This window comes from Danio aesculapii, chromosome 12, assembly GCF_903798145.1.
Source record: "Danio aesculapii chromosome 12, fDanAes4.1, whole genome shotgun sequence".
In the NCBI taxonomy this organism is placed as follows: Eukaryota; Metazoa; Chordata; class Actinopteri; order Cypriniformes; family Danionidae; genus Danio; species Danio aesculapii.
This window is the reverse complement of record NC_079446.1, coordinates 15,381,884-15,400,330: the sequence shown is the minus strand read 5'-3', so window position 1 is coordinate 15,400,330 and position 18,447 is coordinate 15,381,884. Positions and strand designations below refer to the sequence as shown.

Here is an 18,447-nt window from a genome sequence, read left to right as displayed (position 1 = left end):
GACTATGGAAAGCCTTCTTCAGACTCCTAGGTGTGACCGTAAGCCTCTCGTCTGGCTACCACCCACAGACCAACGGCCAGACCGAGAGGAAAATTCAGGAAGTGGGGCGGTTCCTCAGGACCTTCTGTCACGGTCATCAAAACTCCTGGAGCCAGTTTCTGGGCTGGGCGGAATACGCCCAGAATTCACTGCGGCAACCTACCACCGGACTTACGCCATTCCAGTGCATCCTAGGATTTCAACCTCCACTCTTTCCCTGGGATGGCGAACCATCTGATGTCCCCGCAGTGGATTACTGGTTCCGGGAGAGCGAGAGGGTCTGGGACGACGCTCATCACCATCTCCAGAGGGCAGTACGCAGAGCAAAGGAGGTATCAGATAAAAGGAGGAGTCCAGGTCCCATCTATACTCCAGGGCAGAAAGTCTGGCTCTCCACCCGAGATATCCGCTTGCGACTGCCCTCCCGAAAACTAAGTCCCAGATTTGTTGGTCCCTTCACCATCCTGGAACAGGTCAACCCCGTCACGTTTAAGTTACAGTTACCACCACAATACAGAATCCACCCCACATTCCACGTGTCACTCCTCAAACCCTTTCACGACCCTCTGATTCCCTCCACAGAGCCTGGCCATGAAGAGGAACCTCCTCCCCCACTGATGTTGGAAGAAGGGTCCATCTACAAGGTCAAGGACATCCTGCGGTCCCGACGTCGTGGTGGTCATCTGGAGTACCTTGTTGACTGGGAGGGATATGGTCCAGAGGAAAGGTCTTGGGTCCCCAGATCAGATATATTGGATCCCGCACTTATGGAGGAGTTCCACTCCAATCACCCTGAGTTCCCAGCACCTCGTGGACGTGGTAGACCACCACGGCGTCGGAGGTTTAGGCCCTCAGGAGCGGGCCCTGGGGAGGGGGGTAATGTCACGGATTGGCCAGGCTCTTCCACCAGCATCACGCAACGATCACCTTCACCTGAGTATTAACCACGCACAGCTGCACCCAATCACTCAGACACACTATATAAGCACACACATTCACTTCACTCATTGTCCGGTCTCGTTCCTACGAAGCGGACTCTGAGTGAACACCTCCTGGTAATCACTAACCCTCGATCTCAGAAATATTGTACTTACCTACTCTCTGTTTCTCCTAGTCTGTCCAGTGTTCCCGGTATCCTGTCTGCCTTGTGTTTATCGTCAGTCTGTCTTCCCCTCAAGCCCTCTGGTGTGTGCATTCAGTCTCCCTCGGTGTCTGTCATCCAATCTGCCTCAAAGGATCCTCAACACAACCAAAATCCAGTCACTTATCATCAGTTCTCCTTGTGTGCTCACTGTTGTAAATAAACACCGTTATTCATCTACTCACCTTGTTTGTCCATCTGCTTCCCATAACAGTTGTGTGGTCAAGCAAGCATGTGTATAAAAATAAACTATAATTTTTTTGAAAGACCATTAAATAGTCTTTCATTAAATAGTCATAATTGTTGTTGAATAGTTATAGAAATAAAAAAATTCAAATTTTTATCTTTTGTAGTTATGAGAAAAATAAATTTTTACAGTATTTTTATCTGACTTCTCTTAGTGTAGTGTATTCAATAGAGTGTATTTTAAATCAGTGTATTGAATCAAAATAGTATAGTTTTGACAGACACTATAAAAATAATTCCCAGACTTAAACATGCATGAATAAATCAAATGAAACCACAAATATGCTAAATGACACTGGTGCATGAACCTAACTCTTTCTAATTTTCTGTAGAGTTCTCAGCCGAGATGTCTGTTAAGGGCATTTCTGAGCGGACAGGAAAAGAGTTCCTGTATAAATACATCTGCACCACAGCAGTTGTGCGAAACCGTTTCTGCTGTGCGACGGTCACTACAGACACCATCTGGCACTGCCTTACAGTGGACCACCCGTGGCTGCTAAGAGAAGTAAGAACATGCATGTGTCTTGCTTTTCTATTTTATAATACTGCATAATTTTTATATTTTTGTTTATGCAGAGGTTAGTTGTGAAGCCAGATCAGCTGATTAAACGAAGAGGAAAGCTGGGATTGGTAGCAGTTGACCTAAATCTTGAGGGTATCCAGGAATGGCTGAAATCACATCTGATGACAGAAATTACAGTAGGTTTTTTTAAACATTTTGTATTTGTGTCCACAACATGCATTTTGTACTCCCTATGAATTTAGCTTTTTTGGGTATTAAAATGTAGCCTCACCTGCATGAACCCACTTTAATAAATAATGTTTAAAGAGTAAATAAATAATTTGCCCAGAAATTCAAGGGATGTTTTTGCACTGTTTTTCAGGTTGGGAATGCAAAAGGGGTCTTAAAGAAGTTCCTCATTGAGCCATTTGTTCCTCATATTCAGGTATATATTATTCAGTTTTTATCAGTGTTATGGATCTATGTCCAGGATGTCCACAGGGTCTTAAAAAGTATTAAAAGTTGATAAATCAATGTAGAGAAGTTTAAGTTTGTTAAAGTATAAAAAAGTCTTAATGCTATTTTGCAAGGTATTAAATTTTATATAATTTTTGATTGTGCAATGTATGGTTGTATGCCAAATTTTGCCTGAATAAATCTGTGAATATCAGGATGCTGTGGAGTTTATAAAGTTAATAATATCCTGCTAGATTTGACATCATGCTGCTTTGTTTACTGCAGTAACCAAGGCAACCCCGTTATTTCTGCAGTTCTATATAGGCACCACCTGCTGGCTTAGCTAGAATTTTATTCAGAATATGAATACTGTTTTAGTTTTGGATTAGTTTCTTACGCTAATATTTAGTAAATATACTGTAAGTTAAAATCTCGCCAGTGTTTCCAGTTGAAACTTAAAGTTGTTCCTGTATATTTCTGTATATCCTCTGATGTCAATTATATTTATAGGTATTCCATGTAGACTGTGTTAACTAGTGTTAACATTTAAAGTGATCTGTAGGATTTTCTAACTAACCTAAGTTATATAGGCATACAGTGCATCTGGTAGGTATTCACAGCCCTTCACTTTTAAAAATTTTTTGATATGTTACAGCCGTATTCCAAAATAGTTTAAATTCATTAATTACCTCATTAAATTCTATAAACAATACGCAATAAATACAACATGTAAGAAGTTTGTTTAAAATCTGAAATGCAAATTTATTACAAAAACATAGATTTTTCTTTATATGTACATAAGTAGTTACAGACTTTGCTGAATACTTTTTAAAGCATTATTGGCACCTGTTGCTGAGGATGCTTTAATCTTTTCTATTTTTTTTAGTTTTGGGAATAGTTTCTTCCTTTTTCTTCCGACGGCACTACGGCCTATGTAGAGCCCTGGCCTTTTCCACCACTCCTCGCCAGCCTTCCCGATCCAAAGCCTGCTTTCTCCAAGCATGCACTCTTAGGGAACGTAGATCATCTTCTACGTCATCTGACCACCTCTTCCGTGGCCTATCAGGACGTCTCCTTCCTTCTAGTTTTAGCTTGTATGGTCTTTTGACAGCTCTTTGTTCGGGGAGTCTCTCTAAGTGGCCCAGCCATCTTGTACAGTTCCTCTTTATTTCAGTGACCAGGCTTGGCTTCGCATACATGTCTGCCACTTCTGCATTATTCCTTATCCGCCATTCACGTTGGTCACGCTTCTATAAATCCTCCTTAGGATCTTCCTCTCCCATGCGTTAAGAAGTTGTTCCTCCCCAGTTCTCAATACCCAGGTTTACACTGGCATACATTACCACTGGCCGCAGGTTAATGAAGTAGTTTCTTACTTCATTAACCCAATAGATTAAATCAGTCTGGGGCTCTTCCGTCAACAATATTATGTACAATTTAAATCTTTTTAATTTGTTTTTTAAAAATATGAGAACATTTTCAATAATAGAAAACTTGTAATTGAAATGTTTTTTTTTAATAAATAAGTATAAATATTAGTTGAGAAATATTGTATTATCAAGAATGTGACATAATCATAAAAATGTGACCCATCTGACAAAAATGGGTTAGCAAGATAATAAAACAAAATTTGCTCAGGTCAACCAATTTTAGTAATACATAAAATATCAAGAATTCAAGGAGCTTATAGGGAAACTTCACTTTACATGTCTTCACAATGTTTTATGGGGTTAGTTTTAAGTTGACAAAACTAAGCTAATTCAATCAGGCTTTACTGGTACCATTACCCGACTCGCATCTCATTTTTTTTTTAAACCAACTCGTGATTTGCTCCTTAGCTCATGGAGCCCAAAGACATTCACATTCTTTTAAATGTACAGAAACTGTGATTCACCTCTCTCTTCTGCTGACATTTACACATGAAAGTAGAAAATACTTGTCCCTGAAAGAGGACAAAAATACCTTACTGTATTAGTGCAAATGAAAGTTGTGAAGGTTTAAAGGGTTGAATCTGTTGATTTCTGAGCTCTTGATATTGACTTATTAATTTAAAGTTTTAGTTCATTTTATTTCTGTTATTAATTTCTCATCCTCATGTCATTCCAATCCCACATGAGACCTTTGTTTATTTTTGGAACTTTAATATATTTTAGATGAAATCCAGGAGCTCTAAAATTCTCTATAGATCCTCCTTATATGATTAATTTGGAGAAAGATAATCGGGAGGAGTTAGGGGCCGATCACACCGAATACGCTTTTACATTCCAAAAATGTGAGGCACACCACACTGCCTTTTTTGTTGACAAGAAAAAAGAAGCACGGTGTGCTTATGCTACTAATATTATTGTGATATTCAAGTTTTGTAAAGTCGTACAGCTCAGTGTGGATAACTTGAAACAGTGACCAATAGTCTCTCCTCCATCTTTACAAGTCTCCTTAGTCATCTTGACAACACTGCTGTCACTTCAACAGAAACCCCGCCTCTGCTTTCATTTGATTGGAGACTGCGCACAACAGCAAAAATGCAAGGCAGCATGCAAAACACTCACGGCCGTTAGTAAATCATTCAAAAAAGGTGCCTCTCGAGGACATGTAGATGTCTGAAATATTTATTTGCCAAATGCTGTCAAGTATACACTAACTTCATCTGCAGTGAAGCAGTACAACTTCAACACTCTATTTATAGTTCCCTTTTCAATCAGACATCTCACTCTCATCGATAATTTTGTTTGAGATGTCAGATGTCTCGCCTTAAATGCAGACAAAAGAAAACAGCCATAGTAATCATCTAACCATGTCTGTAGTAAATATTCAGGTGACTGGGGGAATTCTCTGTTGGTAGTGCTGTGAGAGAATATATGTTCCTGCTACTGTCAAAATGATAGATGACTTCCAGTCTAAACCCCATCAGTTTTAGAGTGGGACTTCCAGTATAAGCCATACCTATTTTTATATAACTTTATACTTCACTTTATACTTCCACTAATTCAATTATTATCAACTAAGGTAAATCTTATATATTTTATATTTTGGGTAATTAGATCCTTATAAAATAAATTTAATTAAATATTATAATGCTGGTAATTAAATTGTAATCAAATTATTTCAGTATTAAAGAGCCCATATTATACATGAAATAGGGTCATATTTAGGTTGTAAGGGTCTCCGACAACAGTCTAATATGCATGCAAGGTCAAAAAACACTTTCATGGTCTTATAATCTGCATTTATTTTTATCTAATTATCCCACCGACTCCCATATGAATCGTTCAGCGATTCATTTGTTCCCAACCCCCTCCTCAGTGCGAAGCTAATCTGCGCTGATTGGACCGATGACAGCCTGCTGCGATTGGTCGATACGGACAAGGCTTCAGCGCGAGACAGAGTGAAATGCCCAGCTGCTAATCAACAATATAAAAGTAGTCACAGTGCATACACGCTTCATAGTGGATTTTGGCTGCCAGTGGGTGAATGTAAATACAGACGATCAACTAGAAAATACTGACGACTAAATATTTTATTGAGCAAAAACTCCAAGAACTGGCGAGGAGATCTAGCCTGTCACAGTCTTCTTGCTCTTTTCACCCACACGCACACACGCACGCACGCACGCATGCACGCACACACACACACACACACACACAGGGCCTTTGCGTCCATAGAGGAGCGGCTGAATAGAGAGGGCGCGGCGCTCTGTTATATCCACGAATACCCGTGCGTTACACACACGACGAGACACACACACACACACACACACAGGGCCGGCGCGTCCATAGAGGAGCGGCTGAATTGAGAGGGCGCGGTGCTCAGTTATATCCGCGAATACCCGTGCGTTACACACACGAGGAGACACACACACACACACACACACACACACACACACACAGGGCCGGCGCGTCCATAGAGGAGCGGCTGAATTGAGAGGGCGCGGCGCTCAGTTATATCCGCGAATACCCGTGCGTTACACACACGAGGAGACACACACACACACACACACACACACACACACACATTACTCCTACCCGAGGACACGACACACACGCCTAGAGCGCCAGTTCAGCTTGCTGGGTGCAATTTAGACACCTCACCTCGAGCCTGAGCTGAAATATTTTGAAACTTGACCATTGCATGTGTGTAGAAACAGCTGACGATCCGTAATCAAAGCGGCACGCGTCGCGTTTTCAACGTGGCTTTACACGCGATATGAGAATATAAAGAGTTAACCTGATACAGCACACGCGGTTACAAGTAACAAAACACAACTAAATACATAATTTGCAAGCTAGAGTAAACGAGGCAATAATTTTAATCGCACGTACTTACACTTGTGAAATGGGGGAAGAAACTGATTCATGATGCACTGATCCATGTTCTGACAGTCTTAACTGATCCTTCCTTTAACAAACTGAAGATATCTTCTTTGAAAGCATCTAGTTTTCAGAAGCACTCAGAACTGCTTAAGGCTGGGCTATATTGCTGATGTTTCATCTTTGATTAGACTGTCCATAATATCCATCTGCACAGCGTGACTTCATTCGACCGGTGTCTGTCTGTGTGTGTGTGTGTGAGACTTTTTTTTCTGTTAGTGGGCGGGGCCGCAGGTTTCAAATCTCCCGGGTTTGCGCGCCCAACTACTTGTGTTTCGTAGCTGCGTCATCACGAAACATCTAATGACTCGTTATCAAGACGACTCGTTTGAAGCACTATGAGTCGACTCTTTTATAGATGAATCAATAGTTTTAAACACTGTACACTTACAGATTTAAGCCTTAGCTGGATATTTCACTACACTTAGAGCTATGTTACACACTACATGGAAGGGCATTTTCAAAAACCCATAATATGGGCTCTTTAAATGGCAGAAATTTTAATCAATTCAATTAAATTACTCCAACTGTTATTGAACCGTTGTTTTATTTTAATAATTTAAATAAAATGATTAACTTATATTATGTTATACTTAATAAGCTCTCTCTATAAACATTTGCATTTCTGTTTAGCCTTTTACTATTCGGTGTGTTTCTCCTGTGTGTCCGGTGTGTTGATATGGAAAACATCCACTGACGTTTCAACAACACCCTGACAACTGTTCGAGTAAGATAGTTTCATATCATGTATGGATCATATATCTTATGGGTTGTGGTGGGTGTTTTTTCCTAATTGGTATATGTTGTTAGATGATAAAATGTTCCGATGATATTGCATGTCTAAATATTTACAAGTATCTGTAACATTTCTTAGACAATGCCCTGCACCTGTCAACTACATCTGTGTGTGTGTGTGTGTGTTTGTTTGTGCATGAGTATGTGTGTGTGTTTCTTTTACATAAATAAATGTTTAATTAACACTCATCTTATGATTATTGTCTTTATTTAAACTTGATGAAATAATACATGTAAATGACTACATTTGGATAACACATTCTACTGTAAAAATTGTCTCACAAATTTTAACCTATGCTGAAATAGATATTCATCAATCACAATTTAATTGAAACATTCTCATGGAAGGACTATCATTTCATTATATGGTCATGTTTTGAAAACATGTTTTTGACCACGAGTATTGTGATTTTATTTGAAAACCATGAATATTTTTTATTTGAAACGCATGAATTATGTCAAAAAAGACCATGTTAGTTACAAATCAAACCCTTGACAGTGTATCAGAAGAGCAGGTTTCTGTAGTTAGTTGATTATAGCTGAATGTCTCTTTTCTTATACGCTGTAAACACTTTCTCAGGTTTTGTGAATTACTTTATAGGATACATTTATGTAAATGTAGTTTTGTATATAACATTTGAATTTAAAGATTACTTTAGAATTTTATTGTCTTTACAAAGTGAGGAATTGTATTTATTTAGAAAAATCTTTAGGTTAGAAGTAGATGCTTATGCACAACAGACCTGAATGTTATATTTAAGTTAAAGAAGATTGTAATGGTTTAAAATAAACTTTGTATTAAATAAATAAATAAACTTTATTAACAGCTGAAGGAGACTAATTTGGAATGGTGGTTTGTCTAAGTAAAAGAGCATATGTTTTCTGAGTAAGGCTGCATTTACACTTCAGATCATGATGGTCAAATCCAATTTTGTGACTGTATCCGATTTATTTTTTTAACTGTTTATAGGGTTTCATTTTTTTAATGTTCCTTTCGACAAGTTGTTTTGCGATAATTCGTGACAGAAAAAGTTCTCATTTGGCCAAATTTTTGTAAGCTAGGCTTTTTTAAACCAGTAGGCATTTTAATGTCATGTCAATGGCGTGATTTATGCATGTAATGTGTGCAATACTTTTATATTTGTTTACGTTGTGGATGTTGTGCTCGCACTTGCTCTCTCTCTCATTAACGTACTTAAATGCACTAACTTGTGCTACATGACAAAGCTAAAAGCTTTTTTGTTATTGTATATGAGATTTAAGGTTTGGGACTCAGTTTCAAAAAGCATCATAGATGACGTTATTTGCTACAGTTTTTAATGATGCACATCTCGCTTTGACAGGTGAAAATCTATTTACCTGCTAAAATCTATCTATACTGCTGGCACGAGGGCACATATCCCATTCATATCAGATAAATTTCCACATATGAACAAGGCCTGAATATGATTTGAACAAATCAGAATCCATGTGATCTCCCCCCCCCCCCCCCCCCCTGCTTAAACAGACATGGGCTATATCCATTCTGTGCCACATGGGAGAAAAAAGCCTTGGTGGCATTTAAATCACAAATATGGTTTAGTAGTAGTATTTTAAAAATACCTGTTTTTTGTAAAACATTGTGTCCACCTTATTTTGGCATGACTTTTGGATTAAGAAATAAATAAAAAAAATAAAATAAGTGATTCAAGAGGATATGACTTTTTTATTTTTAATTATTATTTTTATTATTATTAATATATATATATATATAATATTTATATAGAAATTTATTTTGTATTAAGATGCACCTCCTTTGTATATTCCTTCTTTTAGATGTTGCCAAGCCTCACATGTTAATTGATTACATATGGACTGAACAAATATGGTACACTCTGTTTTCTTACTATTCAGAAACTCTGGAATGATATACATTTTATTTTTATGTTTTTTTCTTTTCTTTTTCTTTTCTTTAATGCGGTAGAAGGGTATGGGTAATGTAATTCTTTAAATTGGAAATGCAAAAAAAGTAATAAATAAATATAAAATAAGTAAATTAATTAATTAAAATAAAAAGAATGAGAATAAGAAAAATAAGAATAAGAATAATTAACGACCCTGTGTCAGAACACTATGTATGAACATCTCGAAATGATAACCATTGATTTTAAAGTTTAAAGTAAATTTATGTTTTGAAAAGGCGCAACTTGAAAAAGTTCTAAACTAATAACTATTTTTAGTTACCATTAAAGAGTATCGTCATCATCAAGCATGCTGTTTTTACACATTTCTGGGTTTAAACCTTTATAAGTTGGTATAGCAGTATAATCTCTATCACAACTGCCAAACGTAAAGCTTTCTTACTGTCAGTGATGTGCTGTTTCACACTTTTATGGGGTTCTTCAAGCACTAGTGATCAGAACCATTGCACTGTTATTGGATACAGAAATGAATATAGCAATGTTAATAGTTTTCAAAATTGAGGTGATTGGGCTTGATACATATCAAAACATAATGGGCATAAATAGGAACTCTTAATCACTGTCCCATGTTCCATAATGCCTTTAAAGTCAGAGAACTGACGAAGCACAGCAGCCAGTGGTTCAATTGATATTGCAAATAACAACTACATGAGGGGACACCTCTGCTTGGTGGCTTGATACAATTGGAAATATTCAGAGTCTACATTGTTTGTGCACACATGCAGAAGCAACCGGAGAAGCATAAAACAGTTTAATCCATGAAATTAGGTCTGTCGGAAAGCCAAACTGTTTAAGAGTGTAAAAAAGGTATTGCCACTCTAGTCTTATCAAGCGCCTTTGCAGCGTCGAGAGATATTGTTGCTTCTTGCTCACCTGGCATAGAGTTTGTATACATTTAAAAATCATAAATTGTTAAAGGAATTATGCACATGAATAAATCCTGTTTGGTCAATAGAAATTATAAAAGGGAGAACAGGTTCTAAGCCTAATGCAATAATTTTTGATAAAATAAAAGTCCACATTCAGAAGTGAAGTTGACATATATGATTCTCAATAAGTAGGATCATTGTCTTCCTTTGCTAAAAAGGAGATTGAGGCCTGCATAAGTGTTAAGAGAAGTGTTCCAGCAACAAAGGACTCATTTTAAGCTTCCAAAAGAAGTGTGCCCAGTAAAGTTGCAAACGTCTAGCAGAACTGATCGGAAAACCATCATGTCCTGGAGCTTTACTGCTCTGCATTGCTGCAATAGCCTCCATGACCCCTGAGAATACTACATGTCTTCCCAGATCAGAATTAAGGTCAGAATTTATAGTGGGTAAAGGAGTTCGAAAATTCAAAATTCTTGGAATCGATTCAAGTGGGTTGCTGTCTTCTCTATTCTTCAAAATCTATAAAGAAAGAGGAATAGGCTATATATTGCCAATACTGCATAGACAGGAAGAAGAGTTATCCTCATCTAATAGCTGTGCTGCATTATCCCAAAATGCAAAGTTTAGTTTAGGAAATCAGTGGATACATTGCTTGTGATGCTTCACACATTTACGTGCACAAACAAATCCTGAACAGAGACTGATTGTGCCGTAGTAGGCTACTATAGATTCTGGCCAAGTTGACGTATAGAGCAATGGACCAAAGCGGAAAATGAGGCATCTAGCTTTCTATGGGGAGTACATCAAATAAATAATGTCAGTAATGTCTTTGGGTAGTACATCAAATGTATGGACACACACATACACACACACAACCCAAACAGCAGCAGATGAGAAGTGCGCCAGTCACTGAATCCAGCTTATGGGTTTTCAACTGTCCGCTACATTCTGTTTTATATGCACTTTGTTTGCCATAAAGTTATCTGTGGCTCAAGTGACAGCCTTTTGCCTTTCACTTGTACGGTGGCTCTGAACTGTCAAAACACCTTTCAAAGTGCTTTTGCAAATGTGAAAATTTGAAAAAAATGTAACCCGGTTCGATATTTGTATTTATTTATTTTTATGAGAATTTTTAATTCTGAAAGTTTCAGAGATAGTGTGTCGTATTTATTTTTACAGTGTGAAAGTTAGGAACGGAAATTTTGGATTCAGCGTATAACAACCTTAGGTCAATAAAAAAATATATATATAAAAGTGCAGTATTGTTCGGACATTCTGAGGTGTATAGGGTGGAGTAAAAATGGACAAAGCTCTCATTAACTTCCTGTAGATTATATGCCATAAATCCAGATGGAGCCTTAATATGAGTACTCATGCTTGAATTAGTTAATTTATGAGATTGAAAAGCCAGTTGTTTACTCGCTTTGTCCCCAAATCCATAAAATGTGCGTCAGGTTTTTAACAACATCTTCTCTTCCTGTGATGTTGATAGCAAATTATATTCAGATTAAAGACTTATTCTTTTTTTATATAAATGAGGGCAATGAGAGATGATCGACTGTTCATCCAACTTATTGATAGGTGTGCAATTTTACTCCAAATAAATCTTAATCTCATTAAATAATTAATAAAATCTGCCAAAAGCAGAGTTTAGTCTCCAGGACACAAAGGAAGAATGCTGAATTGGTATTATAAGTACAAAGGAAGAGAGATGTATACTAGATGATGTATACTAGATGAAAGCAGGGGTATGAGACTCTTGTAAATGTGGCTTTATGAGTGATGTACCAGAGAAAAAAAGAAAATGTTCTGGAGGAAGGGGAAAGAAATCTCCAGGGGTCTAATAGCCCAAATTGATTACAAAGATTCTTAATATTTATAGCCGATTTAGAGGGCTGTATAATTTTAGAAGAGGATCTATCCAGGCATGTGTTCAAGACACGGTTAAAATCCCCACCTATAATTAATCTATATCCATTGATCAATTATATCTGAGTTTGAAATATAAGTTAGTTGGAGAAAAATAATATCAGTTTAATTGTCGTAAATGAGAAAAAAAACAACTCCTTTTAAAACATTGTTCAGCCCCTCTCGCATTATGAAATTGACAACACTTTTATTAAACCTAGATACGTATGATGCCAAACAGTAACTAAATAAATGAAAAAATACAGATCAATTGGATCTGAGCTGATCAATGCAAGGTACAAAAAACCCCAAAAAACAAATAAACTAACAAAACAAAACAAAATGTGTAAAAATATGTTATATTAAATATATGTTTAAAGTGATAGTTTATTAATTATAATATAATATAATATAATATGGGCGACGCAGTGGCGCAGTAGGTAGTGCTGTCGTCTCACAGCAAGAAGGTCAGTTGGCGTTTCTGTGTGGAGTTTGCATGTTCTCCCTGCGTTCGCGTGGGTTTCCTCCAGGTGCTCCGGTTTCCCCCACAGTCCAAAGACATGCGTTTCAGGTGAATTAGGAAGGCTAAATTGTCCATAGTGTATGAGTGTGACTGATTGTGTATGGTTGTTTCCCAAAGATGGGTTGTGGCTGGAAGGGCATCCGCTGCGTAAAAACATGTGCTGGATAAGTTGGCGGTTCATTCCGCTGTGGCGACCCCGGATTAATAAAGGGACTAAGCCGAAAAGAAAATGAAGAATATAATATAATATAATATAATATAATATAATATAATATAATATAATATAATATAATATAATATAATATTGTAATAAGGTTCGTTGTGAGGGAAGAAGAAGACAGGGTCGGCGTTAAGGCAAGTGATAAGTTTTATTATTATTCTTATTTTGAGTGCTGAGCAACACGCTCCACAATGTGCTGGCTGTTACTCGGTTCTCTCTCTCCCGAATGGTCTCTCCTGCTCCCTTAAGAAGGCGTCTCTCCGGCCCAATCACTAGAGAAAGCAGGTGTTATTAATTATTTCTGATTGGGCTACTGACCAGCCGCCGGTGTCTCCACTCTCTTTCTCCCCTTTCTGGGTGTTCGGCTCCACTCTCCCCACCACATACCCCCACCGCCCGTCTCAGGCCGGGCAGCCGTCCGGCCTGCGGTCCCCCTCCCCCCCCTCCCGCCCGGGAGAGGAAGTCAGCCACGACCATCTGCGCGCCCGGCCTGTGGACCACCTTGAATTTAAATGGTTGTAAAGCGAGATACCAACAGGTGATCCGCGCGTTGGTATCCTTCATGCGGTGGAGCCACTGGAGGGGAGCATGGTCCGAACAGAGGACGAATTCTCGCCCCAGGAGATAATAACGGAGGGTGAGGACCGCCCACCGTATCGCCAAACACTCCCTTTCTATGGTGCTGTACCTAGCCTCCCGGTTGGACAGTTTCCGGCTGATGTACAGCACCGGGCGCTCCTCACCCTCAACCTCCTGGGAGAGAACCGCCCCCAGACCCCGTTCAGATGCATCTGTTTGTAAAAGAAAGGGGAGAGCAAAGTTAGGAGCGTGCAATAGCGGCCCCCCGCAAAGTGCAGCCTTAACCTCGGTGAAGGCCTGTTGGCACTGCTCCGACCATTGGACAGTATCTGGTTCCCCCTTTTTAGTGAGATCAGTCAGGGAGCTGACGAGGTCCGAATAATTTGGTATAAACCGTCAGTAATATCCCGCCAGCCCCAAAAACTGTCTTACCTCCTTTTTGGTCTTGGGTCTTGGACAAGTTGCAATTGCTGCAGTTTTATCAATTTGGGGCTGCACCTGCCCATGGCCCAAGTGGTAGCCCAGATACCTCACCTCCACACGCCCAACCGCGCACTTCCTCGGGTTGGCCGTAAGCCCGGCCCGCCTCAGCGCCGTTAACACTGCCCGCACATGTTGCACATGCCGCTGCCAATCATTACTGTATATGATTATATCATCCAGATAGGCAGCGGCATATGCCGAGTGACGGGCCAGTATTTTGTCCATCAGACGCTGGAACGTGGCCGGTGCCCCAAACAACCCGAACGGAAGCGTCACAAATTGGTGTAAACCAAACGGCGTCGTGAAGGCCGTTTTTTCACGGGATAAAGGAGTTAGGGGTATCTGCCAATAACCTTTAGTCAGATCCAATGTCGAATAATAGCGAGCAGCGCCTAACCGGTCGAGCAACTCGTCAACCCGCGGCATTGGATACGCGTCGAATTTCGACACAGCATTTAATTTGCGGTAATCCACACAAAACCGGACTGACCCATCTGTTTTGGGTACCAAAACGATCGGGCTGGCCCAGTCACTGCGGGATTCTTCTACTACACCCATTTCCAGCATTTTTCTTAATTCATCCTGAACCACCTTTTTTTTGTGTTCAGGCAAGCGATACGGTCGGGTCCTTACGACCACGCCCGGTTCGGTCTCGATGTGGTGCTGAATTAAGTTGGTGCGACCGGGTAGGGGGGAGAACACGTCTGCAAATTCGGTTTGGAGGCGTCGGACGTCGGTGAGCTGCGCGGGCGAAAGATGATCACCCCCGGCGACCAGAGTGTTTGCCCCATTCCGGTTAACACTCTCCGGTCCCAGGTCATCTTCGCTGGTAACGAGTGCCGCCAGCATCACCTCCTCCGGCTCCTTCCACAGTTTTAATAAATTAATATGGTAAATTTGACGTGCCCCTCTCCTGTCCGTTCGCATCACCTCATAATCAAGATCGCCAACTCGTCGTGTGACCACAAACGGCCCTTGCCACTTGGCGAGTAATTTGGAACTGGAAGAAGGCAGCAGTACAAGGACTTTATCTCCCTTTGTGAATTTTCGTAGTTTAGTGCCCTTATCATATCGCCTGCGTTGTTCCTCCTGAGCCTTGAGCAAATTCTCCGTAGAGAGCCGCCCCAGGGTGTGGAGTTTTGCTCGTAGGTCCAGGATATATTGAATTTCATTTTTGCTTTGTGAAGGCTCGTCCTCCCAAACCTCTCTAACAACATCCAAAACCCCACGGGGCTGTCTGCCGTAGAGAAGCTCAAAGGGGGAAAACCCCGTGGAGGCTTGGGGAACCTCCCGCACAGCAAATAATAAGGGCTCCAACCATTTATCCCAATTTTTCGCGTCCTCGTGAACGAATTTACGGATCATGGACTTAAGCGTGCGATTAAATCGCTCCACCAGCCCGTCTGTTTGTGGGTGATAGACGCTGGTGCGAATCGATTTAATGCCCAATAATCCGTAAAGTTCGCGTAGTGTACGTGACATGAACGCGGTGCCTTGATCAGTGAGGATCTCCTTGGGGATCCCCACTCGGGAGATCAGACTAAACAGAGCTTCCGCAACACTCTTTGCCGAGATGTTACGGAGCGCTACTGCTTCCGGGTACCGCGTTGCATAATCCACTATGACTAATGCAAAGCGGTGCCCGCGTGCGGATCGCTCTAATGGCCCGATGAGATCCATACCAATTCTCTCGAAGGGGATCTCTATAATTGGTAAAGGGCGCAATGGCGCTTTTGATGTGGCCGGTGGGTTCACCAGTTGACATTCACGGCATGCAGCGCACCATCTGCTAACATCCCCGTGAATGCCCGGCCAAAAGAATCGGGTCATGAGGCGATTTAATGTGGCCGCTTGACCTAAATGTCCGGCCATGGGATTCGCCTCCGGGGCGCCGGAATGGGCGGTCCCCTCGATCTGGGCCTGGGAGTGGGAGGAGAGAGAGACAGAGAAGGGACAGGGGGAGAGAGAGAGAGAGAGATGTTACTTCGCCGACCCTGGACCTCGCTACCAGGTGATCCTCCGCCAGCTGGATGGCCGTGTCCAGATCGTCTGGCCGGTGGCACTGGACCCATTCCGATGTTCGGGAGGGAAGGCAGGCGATAAACTGCTCCAGTACCACGGCATCCACGACCTGGGCGATGGTTCGGTCATCCTGTACCAGCCATCTGCGGCAGGCATCACGGAGCTGCTGGGCAAATACGAAGGGCCGGCCGCTTTCTTCCAGCTTCAGCGACCGGAAGCGCTGGCGTTGTTCCTCCGGATTGCGGCCGGCCCGCTGAAGTATGGCTCGCTTCAGGTGAGCATAGTCCAGGAGATCCTCGGCCGGTAGCTGCTGTGCGGCGGTCTGGGTTTCGCCCGACAGCAGCGGGATGACTCGGACCGGCCAATTGGCCCGCTGCCACCCACATGCTTTGGCCATCTTCTCGAATAAATCGAGAAACACTTCCGGATCATCCGTTGGCCCCATTTTGTGTAGCGTTATGGGAGGGTGGGTGGCTGATGTTACCGCGGGCTGGATCTCCCGGTCCAGCAGACTCCGGACGAGCTCGCGGTCCTCGCGCTGGGCCTCCACCAGGACTTTGAAGCGCTCTTCTTGCTCGGCCCGTATATCCAGGAGTTCCTGGTGCTGTTCACGGTGGAGGACCGCGAGCGCCTGGATCACTTCCGCAAACGGACTGGTTGACGGAGTGGTCATCTTGGCAGCGAGATCTCTTCTTCTTCCCGGGTTTCGGCACCACTGTAATAAGGTTCGTTGTGAGGGAAGAAGAAGACAGGGTCGGCGTTAAGGCAAGTGATAAGTTTTATTATTATTCTTATTTTGAGTGCTGAGCAACACGCTCCACAATGTGCTGGCTGTTACTCGGTTCTCTCTCTCCCGAATGGTCTCTCCTGCTCCCTTAAGAAGGCGTCTCTCCGGCCCAATCACTAGAGAAAGCAGGTGTTATTAATTATTTCTGATTGGGCTACTGACCAGCCGCCGGTGTCTCCACTCTCTTTCTCCCCTTTCTGGGTGTTCGGCTCCACTCTCCCCACCACAAATATAATATAATATAATATAATATAATATAATATAATATAATATAATATAATATAATATAGTGTGAACACAATGGCTCAGTGGTTAACGCTGTTGTCTCACTGCAAAAAGGTCACTGGATCAAGTCCCGAATGGGTCAGTTTCTGTGTGGAGTTTGCATCTTCTCCCCTTGTTGGCGCAATAGTTGAATTGAATAAACTAAATTGGCTGTAGTGTATGTGTGTGTGTGAATGAGTGTGTATGGATGTTTGCAGCTGGAAGGGCATACGCTGTGTAAAACATATGCTGGATAAATTGGCACCTCATTTCGCTTTTAACGACCCCTGATGAATAAAGGGACTAAGCTGAAGGAAAATGTATAATATAATATAATATAATATAATATAATATAATATAATATAATATAATATAATATAATATAATATAATATAATATAATATAATATAAATATGTTAATAGCTTATCCAAAATTAAATAATTATATAATAATATCCTTTTATTAGAATATTTAAAATATAAAAACGTTTCTAATAACAGTTGAAATATTTTAATTGAATTGATTAAAATTAAAAGAATTATAGTTTTATAGAATTACCTAATTATAATTTAATCTAAATACCAGTATTAAAGTGTATAATAAAATTTATTTTAGGAGGATCTAATTATACAAAATATAAAATATACATTTATATAATTACAATTTCATTTGAATACTATCTAATTACCAGAAGTATAAAGTATATATAAAAGGGACGTGGCTTAGACTGAAAGCTCCACCCTAAAATGCACGGGCTTAGACTGGCAGTCATCAATCATTTTGACAGTAGCAGAAATATATATTCTTTCTGCTGTGTAGGCAGAAGAAGAGATACACTGTTTTAGGTCAAACCGGATGCCCCATGACGTCATGTGAAAAGAGTCTATTCCCATCAGTAACATTAATATTTTTTTAAACTGACTAAATAGTGCAAGATAAAAAAATAAATTAAAAAAAGCTGAAATACACTACATTGTGTTTGTCTTAGTTTTTGCAACTGTGCTGTGCTACAGTATATATACTAAGATTTTTAATTTTACACAGATTCAACTTCTGTTGCAATGCATGTAACCATTTGTTACTTAGTTATTGTGACTTTTTTTATTTTTTTAGTTTTTTTATGGATTTTAATGTTCTTCAGAAATTGTGCTTCATTTAATATGTTTTGTTTATTTTTTTTAATTGTACTCTTTCACAGGAAGAGGAGTTTTATGTGTGTATATACGCAAGCCGGGAAGGCAGTCATGTTCTGTTCCATCATGAGGGTGGGGTGGAGATTGGAGA

At 40.4% G+C, this 18,447-nt stretch overlaps 1 long non-coding RNA gene across 1 annotated transcript; it reads left to right on the top strand.

Moving 5' to 3' along the window:
• Positions 1-2,079: 2,079 nt before the first annotated feature.
• Positions 2,080-18,442, top strand: LOC130238947 (uncharacterized). Its single transcript, XR_008838661.1, has 3 exons — positions 2,080-2,125; positions 2,311-2,373; positions 18,362-18,442. It is a non-coding gene; the product is annotated as an uncharacterized LOC130238947 (long non-coding RNA).
• The last annotated feature ends 5 nt before the right edge of the window (positions 18,443-18,447 follow it).